At 36.7% G+C, this 13,808-nt stretch overlaps 1 protein-coding gene, 1 long non-coding RNA gene and 1 pseudogene across 2 annotated transcripts in view; 1 reads left to right on the top strand and 2 right to left on the bottom strand.

The window, feature by feature from the left end:
- The window catches only part of LOC141585148 (uncharacterized), a 253,974-nt gene that overhangs the window by 6,215 nt on the left and 233,951 nt on the right, over window positions 1-13,808 (top strand). The window contains exon 3 of the long non-coding RNA XR_012518488.1: window positions 2,469-2,560. This is a non-coding gene — a long non-coding RNA (uncharacterized LOC141585148). The remainder of the gene's footprint in view (window positions 1-2,468; window positions 2,561-13,808) is intronic.
- On the bottom strand, window positions 2,006-2,500 carry LOC101050854 (large ribosomal subunit protein eL34-like; annotated as a pseudogene).
- The window catches only part of RAP1B (RAP1B, member of RAS oncogene family), a 45,593-nt gene continuing 44,500 nt past the window's right edge, over window positions 12,716-13,808 (bottom strand). The window contains exon 8 of the mRNA XM_039472539.2: window positions 12,716-13,102. The gene's annotated coding sequence lies outside the window, so the exon portion shown is untranslated. The remainder of the gene's footprint in view (window positions 13,103-13,808) is intronic.

Below are 13,808 nucleotides of genomic sequence, written 5' to 3'. Positions count from 1 at the left end.
TTTTAACATAAAATCATAAATTACTTCTTAGAATTCTAATGGTAAGAGTTAATTCAATATAAGTTTTCATTGTGGCTTATGCTTCTAATATCTTAAGCATACAGTAGCTACAGACATTTTTGAGGTAGTGGTAAATTTGCTGACAAGAAGTTTGCCAGACAAATAAATCAATTGCAATTACTCTTCTTCACAGACATCTCAAGTCTCATCAGTAATGGAAATGGTCTTGTGGTAACTGAAAAACTAAAATCATTATCCCCTGTTGATATAGAACATTATTCAGCTAAACCACAAAACTATTACTACAACTTACGCATTTTGCTTTCCTGTTTTCAGGTACTTGGCATAGAAATCCTGTAAATCCAACATACATCCACTTTTCTGAAGAGTGATTTATTAGGGCCCTTAGGAGGGCATTGTTTTGCTGTTTTCTCTAAATAGAACAATTTATACTCTTTTTATATTTTATTATGCAAAGAATGTAGCTGGCATGAACCTTAACCCCAAAATTTGAGCAGGCAAGAAAAGTCGCATTAAAAATTTTTTTCTTTTGAGTTGTAATTCTGACTGAGCCCTCATTCTGCCTGATTTGATGGGTTGAAGGCAGGAAATTCAACCTCACACATCACAAACGCTGTCTTCTTTCTGGGGTTTGCACAAACGCTGGGGGGAAGGAGGAGTGGCTTCTGTGCTGCTAAGACACAGGAAAAGGCTTTTAGCTTTCATTAGATTCTGTCTACCTAATGCAGGTCATTGTCCAGGTCTCACTGTTTGTCTGAAGATGGAAGGCATGTGCTGTTCACATCCTGAATGAAGTAGAAGAGGGTGATGTTAAAGGGGGCTTGGCCTGAAAATACAGAGAAAACAAATAGACATCATTATCCAAATAAATAACTTTTTGAAAACAGTGTAACAAATAATTAAAAATCTGGGTGGATAATCAGTTATCACATATGTATAGATATCTTTGTCTGTAAACTGATATCTTCTAACTAGAGGATCTATGATAATGTATCTTTAAGAAGATGGATCAGGCCGGGCACGGTGGCTCAAGCCTGTAATCCCAGAACTTTGGGAGGCCGAGGCGGTTGGATCACGAGGTCAAGAGATCGAGACCAACCTGGTCAACATGGTGAAACCCCATCTCTACTAAAAATACAAAAAAGTAGCTGGGCATGGTGGCACATGCCTGTAATCCCAGCTACTCAGTAGGCTGAGGCAGGAGAATTGCCTGAACCCAGGAGATGGAGGTTGCGGTGAGCTGAGATCATGCCATTGCACTCCAGCCTGGGTAACAAGAGCGAAACTCCGTCTCAAAAAAAAAAAAAAAAAAATGAAATGAAGAAGATGGATCATGCATCTATGATGCTATGAATCCACTCTTTAAAAACAACAGAATATTCAAGGTGTATTTATTTATTCTTTTGAGACAGGGTCTTACTCTGTTGCCCAGGCTGGAATACAGTGGCGCAATCATGGCTCACTGCAGCCTTGATCTCCTGGGCTCAGCCTCCCAGGTGGCTAGAACCACAGGCATGTCCTCCCACATCCAGCTAATTTTTGAATTTTTTGTAGAGCTAGAGTCTCCCTATGTTGCCCAGGCTGGTCTTGAACTTCTGGGCTCAAGGGATCATCTTGCCTCAGCCTCCCAAAGTGCTGGGATTATAGGTGTGAGCCACCACACCTAGCCAAGCTGTTATTTTAATAATGGAAAATGTAGTATATTTAGTTCATAATCAAGAGCACGAACTGACTTAAAATATTTCAACCATATTTTGAGCTACAAACATACATATAAGAGCAAACTATGCAGCTTTTATAAATGGAAGTGCATTGAAAAGCATAAAATGATGGAATAAGTATTGGCAATGCAATATAATGCTAAGGAAAATTTGCGTCTATCAGGAACACTGCCCTTGAAACTTGTTTGGAAGTTGAATCTGCTGCAAAAACAGCATTTGGGAAAACTGTGCTTCAGTATCCATCCTGTCTACCTATTTGCAATTTTGTTTTTCATTTTTATTACTCAAAAAGGTTTCATTTTTTATTTAGCTTTTTGACTCTGTGCTTGTACCTTCAACACTTTCACAATGATTTTCTGTTTCTCAATTAGGAAAGCACACTTGATCCTGTCACGAACACATTTAGCACACATGGAACCACCATAGGCCCTGCTGATGTGTTTCTTTGTTTTGGACAATCGCATAAGAACTTTGGGTGTTATAGCATGAACCCCTCAAAGTCTGCCTGGGCATATACCACATGCAGATTTTGGTGCTTTCCCAACCTTCTTGGTATAAAGGTAAACCATTCTATTACCAGGGTTTCGAGACAGACTAGTTTTGTTAGAGGCTGTACCGTAGGAAAGCCTATGTCAGTATGTCAAATGCTGGACCATTTTGAGTGCCTGCAGACGATGTCCTCGGAAGAGCTATTTGCAATTTTAAATGATTGCATTTACTTTTTAGGAAACCCATCATCCTCAGGAAGTCCTTCTGCTTCTTTGTCCTTCACAAGATCAACTGAAGTTCTCTAGCTGTGTCAAAAGGCTGAATTTCAGGTAAGGAAAGAAAGTTAAACTGCTTTGGTTTTTGAATGATTTTCTTGTTTAAATATAAAGTTTAAGTATAATGACAATTATTTTTAAATTTCTAAAATAATTTTACTCAAAGATAGGATAACAATGTTAAGGAAAAGGAAATAATCCAGTCATCTATGTTACTGTTGCTAACACAATAATTTTTATCAATGCATATTATCTCCCCATGTATTTATATTCATATTTTACATATAATGTGATGACATTCATATAGCTTTTTTTAATATTCCAGAAACTGCTATTTACTTGATACTGACAATGATGACTTTTCTATATCTCTTTGTATAGAAAGGGATATACTTTTGCTTTTCTTCTTCCACCTACTCAGATTCTTCACTTCCTCACTTCCTCACCCCTACTCCTATATCACCAAGTCAGGAAAGGCATGTTAACAACTTGATAAATACCCTTCAGCTCCTTTCCCAGGTGCCCACACACATACCACACATACATCTTTCTTTGTATTTTGTTTTGTCACTTTGCATGGGAATCCCTTTAAGTCAGCCTTTAAACACCAAACTCTTTTTTTTTGAGACAAGAGTCTTGCTCTGTTGCCAGGCACCAGGCTGGAGTGCAGTGGTGCAATCTTGGCTCACTGTAACCTCCGCTTCCCGGGTTCAAGCAATTCTCCTGCCTCAGCCTCCCAAGTAGCTGGGACCACAGGCCCGTGCCACCATGCCCAGCTAATTTTTGTATTTTTTAGTAGAGATGGGGTTTCACCATGTTGGCCAAGATGGTCTCTATCTCCTGACCTCGTGATCCACCTGCCTTGGCCTCCCAAAATGCTGGGATTACAGGTGTGAGCCACCTCGCCTGGCCCATCAAACTCATTTTTAAATGAATGCATAATGTTCTGTATTACGCATGAATCATAATCTACTCAACTATTCTATCAATGGGTATGCACTCTGTTTTTTCTTCTAGAGTGTGGCAATAAATAATCTTGTGTATATATCCTTTTATTTCTTTGGTGTAAATATCAGTAGTAGAATTAAGGTCAAATATGCATATTTAATTTGAATAGATATCAGCTCTGCAATGCACATTTCCATCAGCAATAAATGATTCATTTCTTGCCCTTTACCTCTCTTCTGGGATTGTAGTATTCTCTGCAGTTTTCGTTCATGTGTGGGGCTCATTGGCACTTTGGTTTGTATTTCTCTGGCTACAGTTAGAGCATCTTTTCATGTTGATGGACCATTTGGATTTGTTCTTCTCTGAACTGCCCAGTTATATCTTTCATCCATTTTTCTTTTGAATAGTTTATATTTTATCTATGATATATTTTCCCAAATTTGACTACAATATATTTTGCCAAGAAAATTTTAAATTTATGTACACAGACAGCCCCTGACTTATGGTTTTCCTTATAATTTTTCAACTTTGTGATAGATTTATCAGGGTATTAAATGCATTTTTGACTTACATCTTTTACTTATGATGGGCTTATTGGGACATAACCCCATTGTAAGCTGAGAAGCATCTGTGTGCATACACACACACACTTATTAACTTATTTACTTGAAAAATGTATTTTAATTTTAAATATAGCTTGAGTTTTTAAAACTCGCTAAGGTCTACCCTATCTCTAGATTTCCAATCTCTTAGATTTCCTTCTAAGACTTCTATTGTTTTACATTATTATTTTTTTTTGAGACAGAGTTTCACTCTTGTTGCCCAGGCTGGAGTGTAGTGGTGTGATCTCAGCTCACTGCAACCTCTGCCTCCAGGGTTCAAGCGATTTTCCTGTCTCAACCTCTTGAGTAGCTGGGATTACAGGTGTGCATCACCATTCCCTGCTAATTCTTGTACTTTTAGTAGAGACAGGTTTTTGCTATGTTGGCCAGGCTGGTTTCAAACTCCTGACCTCAGGTGATCCTGCCCGCTTCGGCCTCCCAAAGTGCTGGGATTACAGGCCTGAGCCACTGCTCCTGGCCCATTTGCTTAATTTCAATTTCAAAACGTCACCCAAGCCTGGCATGGTGACTCATGCCTATAATCCCAGTACTTTGGGAGGCCGAAGTGGGAAGACTGCTTGAGCGCAGGAGTTTGAGACCAACATCCAGCCTATTAAAAACAAAACAAAACAAAACAAAAAAAACCCTCTCTCCCAGTTGAAATATTCAAATTGGAATCACATTAACATGCTAATTTGGGGAAATTGATATTTTTATGATATTATCTTCCCATTCAATACATTTGTTCAGATCTTAACTTATGTCCTTCAATAAGATTTTATAATAGTTCTTTCTTGTTAGCCTTATACCTTAAGACTTTTAGTTTTTGTTTGTCATATTTACCATCATATCAACTTCTAGGTATTATTTATAAAGAAAAGCTATTGATTTTTGGCATACTTGTCTTATATACAGTTACTCCCCCAAGTTCCTGAATACTTCTAATAGATTTTTTTGAGCTTTCAAGGTGCTCACTTACAATACAAGCAAAAATAATTTCATTTTCCAATGTTTATATTTAACATTTCATGCTTTTGATTTAATGCATTCATTAGCTCTATTAAGAGACTCAGCCCCTGTATCATAGCATTGTTGTGAGAGTTAAATAACACATGTAAAGTGTTTAAGAGCAATAGGAGGCACATCCTAGGGTGTCCAAGAAATAACTAATATTATTTCTCAACTATGAGAGTTTATCAGTTCTTTAATCTAGAGATGTCACTTTCAAGCAGTATCAAGCCAGATAACTGAATATTAAGCTATCATTTACTGGTTTTTCTTATTCTTTCATCATTCGACATCTTAATTGAATTTGGGGAGCCTACCTGATAGCTGTCTTAAACTTCTATTTGTAATTCATAGGACGGCAGAAAAGAAAAGCTGAGAAAGTGTATTTGCAGGGATGATTTCAGATTGTTAAGGTTATTTCCCTTTGGAAAAGAAGTTAACGCCAAACTAGAGTTAAGGTTAGACACTAAATCTATTTCGGTTTAACTCGTAATGTTTATTTTGTGCAGGTCAGGGAGACCTGGTCACGAAAATCTTTTGCTTTCTAGAATTTGTAACTTTTCTTCTTCCAAGAGTGAGATAAAACAATTGATCCAATTGTGACAAATTCCACTTCCTCCTCTGAGTGACTTTTAGTAGCAACTGGGCTAAGAAAACAGCTCTTCCTTATTATAATACTCTTAGGGAAATCAACACTGTGTAACTGGCTCCTCTGACACAGTATGGAGTTAGGTGGTGGCACTGTAAAATGTCTTAACTTCCCAGGGCTAACCTGGTTGGCATTCTGTATCCATCCTGTTTGGATGATATCCTGAGACTTGTCCTCTTTACCTTCCCTTGAACAAAAGCCTTGGCAGGGGGCCTAGGGCAACCAAGTCATTAATTCTGCATATGTCATTAGCTACATCCTGCCAAGGAGAGAATGCCCTGACCATGAGAATATCCTGTACTGGTTCAGAGTGGAAGGATGGGGGAAGGGTAATGGATGCCACTTCTTTCTTTGGTGACATCCTCTGTGAAAGCATTGGTGCAATAAAATTAGTGGTATGATAGTGGCCAATGATGTCCTCCTATTTCTGAAAAATTAAGAGCTAGCTGTTAGCTGTTTGCTAAATAGTAATTACCAGATAGTTCAGCTTCTGCAAGGAGCCCAAGGTGTATTTCAGGAAGTATTATTGCTTTTTACTCTTAAAAAATGTGAGTTTTTATCAGATGAGTTTTTATCAATTATGTATGTGTCCATTCCTCCCATTTCTTTTTTTCATGTGCATCTAGATATGACACTCCTCCCATTTCTCAAAAAACAAAAACAAAATAACCAAGCAGTAAATAAAACATTGAATTCAGTGCAGAAGCAAAATCTTATAAACACCACCACTTGGTCTCAGAAACACTCATTTTCTCGAATATGAATCATGTATGTCTGATTAAAGGTGGGAAGTGAGGTGAAGAGAAAACCCTCTGGATATGCGTGAAAATGGAAAGCAAAGAAAATAAGTTTGTTTTATTACTACTAAATCTCAGTAAAAGGGGAGAAGTTTCTGTCATAACTGATAAATATAAAATATGTAAGGTAGGCAGGATATATGCTGACACAAGTAGAAGGTAATTCTGTGGGATGACAATGGTTAACAGTATTCTATGGCCAGTACGTTGCTTCTGGAATTGTAGAACTAGTCTATACTAAACCTCTGTTTGACTCATGAAAGTCTGACCTGTTCCCAGACTTCCCTCAGAATCCCTGTAGAGTAGCTTAATTCTGGGACTTTCCTAGGTCCTCACGATCTCCGCAGGCGTCCCCAAACTTTTTACACAGGGGGCCAGTTCACTGTCCATCAGACCATTGGAGGGCCGCCACATACTGTGCTCCTCTCACTGACCACCAATGAAAGAGGTGCCCCTTCCTGAAGTGCGGTGGGGGGCCAGATAAATGGCCTCAGGGGGCTGCATGCGGCCCACGGGCAGTAGTTTGGGGATGCCTGCTCTAGGGAGACCTGAGGGTTTGCTTATTAAGTTCAGAATGTTTTCAGTTACCCTGGAGCAGACTCATATCAGTCTTTGGTACTGAAAAATTGTTAAAATGTTTTGGTAGGTTGTTTATGGCTCTCAAAGTTATGTCCATACCCCAACCCCCAAATTTGTCTGTTAACTTTATTTGAAAAAAGTATCTTTGCAGATGTCATTAAGAGTTTTGAGATGAGATTATCCTTAAGTATTATGAGTGAGCCCTAAATGTCAAAACAAATGTCCTTGTAAGAGAAAGATGATACAGAGGAGGAGATATGAAGATGGAGGCCTGTGAGTGATGTGGCATAATGCCAAGGAACGGGTTCTCTCTGAGAGGCTCTAGGAGTACACCCCTAACAACATTTTGATTTTGGACTTTGACCTTCAGAACTGTGAAAGAGCACAGATTTGTGATAATTTGTTACAGCAGCCCTAGGAAACAAATACATACTTTTAAACTAGGACACTAATATATTTTTAGAAAATAAAAATAGATCCACATATGAGAATCCAATTAAAAAGAAGAATTTTCTCCCTAATATTTTGGGTAAAGCACCAAAGTAGCTGCTTATGAAAATTGAGAGAAAATCATTTATATTACTGGGAAAGTAGAGAAATACTTGTCTTGGTACAGCTGAATTTAAATAGAAGTTTGCCAATACTGGCTCTGAAACCGACTTTATAGTTGCTGCAGATACACATAGACCCGGTACTAATTCGAGGATGGTATTTCCAAAAACTGTCTCAGCATCTCCTTATATTTGTAGCAAATTCACCATCAAGTATATACAGAGATAAAAAAATGATGAATGATTTTAGAGAATAAAATTACTGCTTGTCTATAGCATACTAGAAGAGGAACAATAGTATTTTTCTCTTTGCCATAAAACATGCTGTATTTTCAAATGCTGCTCAGCTATTTGCCTTGTTCTCTGCCCGTGTCTTTTTAATAGCAGTCCTTTGTATTCCAACCTTTCTCCCCAACCCAATCCTGTTTAGGCCAGGGTTTCCTTATTATTATTATTATTTGGGGACAGAGTCTTGCTCTGTTGCCCAGGCTGGAGTGTAGTGGTGCAATGTTGGCTCATTGCAACCTCTGCCTCCTGGGTTCAAGCGATTCTCCTACCTCAGCCTTCCGAGTAGCTGGGACTACAGGCACCTGCCACAATGCCCAGCCAATATTTGTATTTTTAATAGAGCTGGGTTTTGCCATATTGGGCAAGCTGGTCTCGGACTCCTGACCTTGTAATCCGCCTGCCTTGGTCTTCCAAAGTGGTGAGATTACACTCATGAGTCACCACACCCAGCCTTTATTTTTACTGAGATGGAGTTTGGCTCTGTTACCCAGGCTGGAATGCAGTGGCGCGATCTCAGCTCACTACAACTTCTGCCTCCTAGGTTCAAGCGATTCTCCTGACTCAGCCTCCTGAGTAGCTGGGATTAAAGGCACACACCACCACACCCATAGAATTTTTGCATTTTTAATAGAGACGGGGTTTCACCCTGTTGGCCAGGCTTGTCTCAAACTCCTGGCCTCCAGTGATCCACCCATCTCAGTCTCCCAAAGTGTTGGGATTGCAGGCGTGAGCCACCAAGCCAGGACAGAGACTGGATTTATTATATAATACTTAGTTCTACTCCCCTGTGGCCCAAGCCTAGTGACTGCACATTAAAGAATTTGACAGTAAGAATTTCTTGTTCTGAAATTAGTGCTCACAAGGGACATAACTACCAGACTATAAATAGAAATTTGAATGGGTAATAATAGCAGATGACAAAAACATTAAAGGCTTTTGATCTCTGCCTATTTAAAAACTGAAACCTTCTGACTTAAGTGAATGTATCATTCACATAAAAATCCTTAATATTTGTATGTGCTTTTTTTCAGAAAAAAACAAACAAACAAACAAACAAACAAACAAAAAAAAACCCTGCATTTTGACCCACATGCTGAATTTGTGTAATTATCTAATTTATGTGGGTCTGTAAGGAAAGTCAGGTTAAACTACAGGTTTAACCTGTAATTTTACTATGGTATTAAAAACAATATAGTATAAATTGTCTTTGTACCCTTTTGGTGAAATCAGAAAAACCACTGATTACCTATGAAGAAAAAGAATTTACATGTATGAAAAATGACAGCTCACTTTTCTAAAATCATTAAAATTTTCTCAAATGGACTGCTACCAGTAGAACTTTGTTCATTTGCTGTTTTCCCCCTTGTGGGCAGAACATCCTGCTGTATCTCTGGTATTGTAAACAGCACTTGGAACACAGTAGGCAATACTGAATGGACTTTGATTCTTAGATACAACAATCAGATTGGTATCCCTAATTTTGGATGAAGCCTCTAATTCCTAAGGTCAGTAACCTGCAGGCCACCAACAGGGATGTTTTAAGGAAGCAAGTTTAAAATATGTATAACATGGAATACTTTTTATCCTTGATCCCCTGGGCTCAAGCAATCCTCCTGAATAGCTGGGACTACAGGTACAGATATGTACCACCATGCTCAACTAATTAAAAACAATTTTTTTCTTTAAGAGATGGGGTCTCACTATGTTGCCCAGGCTGTCAAAATTGTTTAAAAAAAATTTGAGTCTTACAAATCATAATATTAAGGCTCACTGATGGATTATGAGACAAGCCTACAAACACTTTTAAGGTTTCTAAGGTAAAAGTAGTAAGAGTATTAATTGTAAAACACGATTATTCCATTTTACATTTCCAAGATTTAAAAAGAGAGTAACAGATGGATTAAATTCAGTGAAAACACAGATTAAGAGTTTGCCTCAAAAGTTGTAGTGATGAGTTTTGGTTCTGTTTGCTGTCCCACAACTAAAGATGGGATGATGTTTTTTGAAAAAGGCAAAACTTCATTTCATAAATGGAATTTTAAAAATTTCTATTTGTAATGCTCACATAAAGATGACCTATTTACATTTAAGAAAAACAACTGAATCAACAAGGAAGTCATTACAGGGCTTTTATACTTTTTAGAAAAATGTAAGTGAAAAACACTCTGGTTTTCTCCTAAAACTCAAGTTTCTCCAAGTATCCTTGGGAACATGAAAAGGAACTTGTGCCTTTTCTGACTCAGTTATTTTAGTATTTTCCCATTAAGCACCAGAAAAGTCCAACTATGTGAGTTGTGTTCCTAAACTGCAGTTATTATTTTGTATAGGAGAAAATGGTGCTTTTTGCCAAACCACAGCCTTATTCCTATCAGCATTAAAAAAAAGAAGAAATTACATATATATTTTTTGATGTAGAGAATAGCACTGGCATTCATTTCACTCTAAGTCCTATGAAGTAGGTACTGTATTATCATTTTCATTTTACAGATGAGGAAACCAAGATACCCAACCAAAGGCACATAGTAGGAAGTGGAAGAGCTGGGATTAGAAACCCAGGAAGTCTGGCTCCAAAGTTCATATTCTTATTCACTATAGTAAACCATCCATCTTGTAACCCTAAGACTCATCTGTAACTAATACGGTTTCCCACCAGAGCAGTTCTTAACCAGGGTGATTTTGCCCCCCAAGTTCACCCTTCTCATCCCCCAGTAATCCAACTGGAGGACATCCGGCAATGGCTGGAAACATTTTTGGTTGTCACAGCTTGGAGGCTGGGGTGGGGTTAATGGCATCTAGTGGGCAAATATTAAATTTCCTATAATGCACAGGAGAGTCACCAAAATATATTATCAAACATAAAAACATCAATAATGCTGAGGTTGAGGAACTTTTCAATAGAATATAAATTGTAGGATGGCAGCTCTTGGTTGCTGCTATATCCTTAGGCCTAGAACAATTTTTGACACTTAAGTACTTAAAGTACTTATTTGTCCAATGACTGAATATTTATAGCTATTCTTTAGAGTCTAGAATTGTGCCTGGTACATAGCTAGTAGGAAGCAAACATTTATTAAAAGTAATTATTGAATTAATGGCAGTATTCTCAATGGATGTAACAACATAGTAAACTGAAGTAATTTTAGTGTTTCACTGTTCCAGATTTTTGGGCTTATTTTTTCCCCAAATAAGTATAAATAAAACCAGTTCTGCCCAAACAAGTCTTTGTGGAAACAATGACTTTTTTCTTCTTAACATGAAACCCTTTAAAAATGTATCAAACAGAATGTATTTAGGGGACTTAGCAGATACCCCCTTTATTAGACAGTATCACTAATTAATTGCTCCAGTGGCTGGCAAATACTTTGAAAAAGTTTGTGTTAAGAGCTTCTTTACAATTTTTTTACATATATATATTTTTATAATTCTATAAGAATTCAATTCTTACACAATAATTTAACGATACCACATTTAAGAAAAATATCTATTCTCTAAAAAGTAGTGCTTGAGTTTACATCACTCAAAGATTTTTAAAACCAGATTAATCTGGTTAATCTATTTAATATTCTAACTTCATACTATATTTTAAAAAATCCATAGTATAACATCCATCAAAGTATTTCACATCATTCCTCTTTTACATCCTCAAAGAGCTACTAAACATTACCCAAAGGCATTTGTTCGTAATACTGCTTGATTTACAAAATTATTTCAAGGAAAAGTTCAGAAGATGGTTATGTGTATATTCAAACAATACCAGAAAACGCCCTGCCTACTTATCATTCCTGTCATTAATGAGTCTGGCTTGCCCAAATGTTAAATTATGAAACCACGCTGTGTAAAACGCACCTATTACAATTAAAACCAGGGTAAACCCATATTTATTTACTAGCACTGTTAAAACATTACACAAAACACATTCAAGTGGCAAGTAATTATAATGCAAGCCCTTGCATGGCAATCCAAATTTATTGAACTACTGATGCTAAGTTATACAAAATTGCACCACTTTAATTAAGGCTTTTAGTTTACATTTGGCCACCTCAAAGTAGTTGTAACATTAGGTTGGTCAATTTAAATACTGTGGCTCCCTGTTGGATAGACACACAATCTTTACATCCAAACATTAATGCATACAAAGCAACAAGGCATTGTTAAATAAAACAGCAATAGTTACTGCAAATTAGGCCTTGTGACCAATTACATATGATTAAAATTACTTCCCACATTCACATCCACAGTACTTGTCCACCATTTAACATCTCAACCAAAACGTTACACATGTGAAACAATCACTAACAGGCAAAAATACTAAACCTGTATATTTGGTATTGCAAATACACTTATGCATGAGCAAGCAAGGGATTCACAGTGAGAATCTACAGCTGCAGAAGCCTGAAAATGATTTACAAAAATTGTTAAATCATTAAAAAATTGTTTGAAAATATACACTTCTTGTTGTAGACCCCCACTGTACACACGACTATAAACATTGTTCCCTATGTAAACAAAAAAGGAAACATATAATAAGAGATTTGAAAAGTCTGGACATTTCCTTCCCAACAGATATTAAAGGCAACGTCTTTAATCTAAGACATTATACTGAAAGGACTATCATATTTTAAAGACAAGATCACTGTCTCCACAGGTTTTTTAAAAATTAAAAAAACTATATAGCTGTGTTAATCAAAGCGCTTATTTTGTACAATAATAATGACCTTGAATTTCTTAAAAAAAATTACAATAAGCTACAAGTATCAAAGAAGCGAAGTTATCTGGAGTAGTCTATATAGGAGCTCTTTGGACTTTCTTTTATTATGCTAAAATAGTGGTGCTTTTAGGATTTACATTATTGTACTCTCCAATACAAAGTATGGGGCATGTTAAAGTATACAGTACACCATTTTCATACATGTACAACATTGGTGGATGAAGAACGTCTCTTAGCAGTAATACTGGATGTAGCCTCTGGTTTTACCAGCGGCTTACTGTAGGACTATTATATAAGTAAAAATCTCTCTTGTGATACTGGAAAGTGATTAGAATGTGCAAACTGATAAAGTAGCTTTCATCCGCCTCTTAAAGGGTACCACCACAGGAAAGTCCATTTAAGATGTTGGTAGGTTTAACAAAGTTGGAATGCTGGCACTGTTGAATTGGGCAACAGTTCTTCAGACCTGTCAAAAGGAAAAAAAAAATTAATTAAAAATGGGCTGGAAAAAATAAAGATCCAAAAGGAAACAGTTAAGAAAAAAGAAAAGTGTTAGAAATGAATATAATCTAGGCTCTTGTTCTAGTCAAAACATTAGTGGCAATTTACCACAATTCATCGCAGACCTTTTCATCTTTTCATTCCAAAAAGATGAAGTCTATTCTGCTTCTCTTCTGAAAGTCAGTTAAATGGAAAATCTTAGCAAGGGAAAGTAACTTTGCACAAATTTCTGTGTATTACTTTCCAAAGATTAAAAAGGAGGGAAAAAAAATCACATTAAAATTTTAAGTCAAGTCAACCTTATTAGAATTAGGATTAAAAAGTCAGCAATATTAACAAAATGGGTAATCCTGTGTTTTCACAATCCTAGAATTACATCATAAATATAGAATGCACATCTAACCCAGGTTTCTGACATCAGATAATCAAGATCTTTCTTCCACACTCTTCCAATAAGAGTGGCTAAAAAGCGCATTCAGAGAAGCAAATAGAATTTATTTCATGATGGTGTTTTCCAGGTTTACAATTATGTTATATATTTTCTAATTCCATGTTTATTCTATTAAGAATGATGTCAGAAAAGGCTGATATATACTAAAATCACATGTAATTAAAGCTTTTAAAAGATTTCTGAGTGATATAAAAGTAATCTTAGAACTCAGTTAAATATG

Source organism: Saimiri boliviensis, chromosome 7, assembly GCF_048565385.1.
Source record: "Saimiri boliviensis isolate mSaiBol1 chromosome 7, mSaiBol1.pri, whole genome shotgun sequence".
NCBI classification, from domain to species: Eukaryota; Metazoa; Chordata; class Mammalia; order Primates; family Cebidae; genus Saimiri; species Saimiri boliviensis.
The sequence above is the reverse complement of the archived record's forward strand: the minus strand, read 5'-3'. Positions and strand labels throughout refer to the sequence as shown.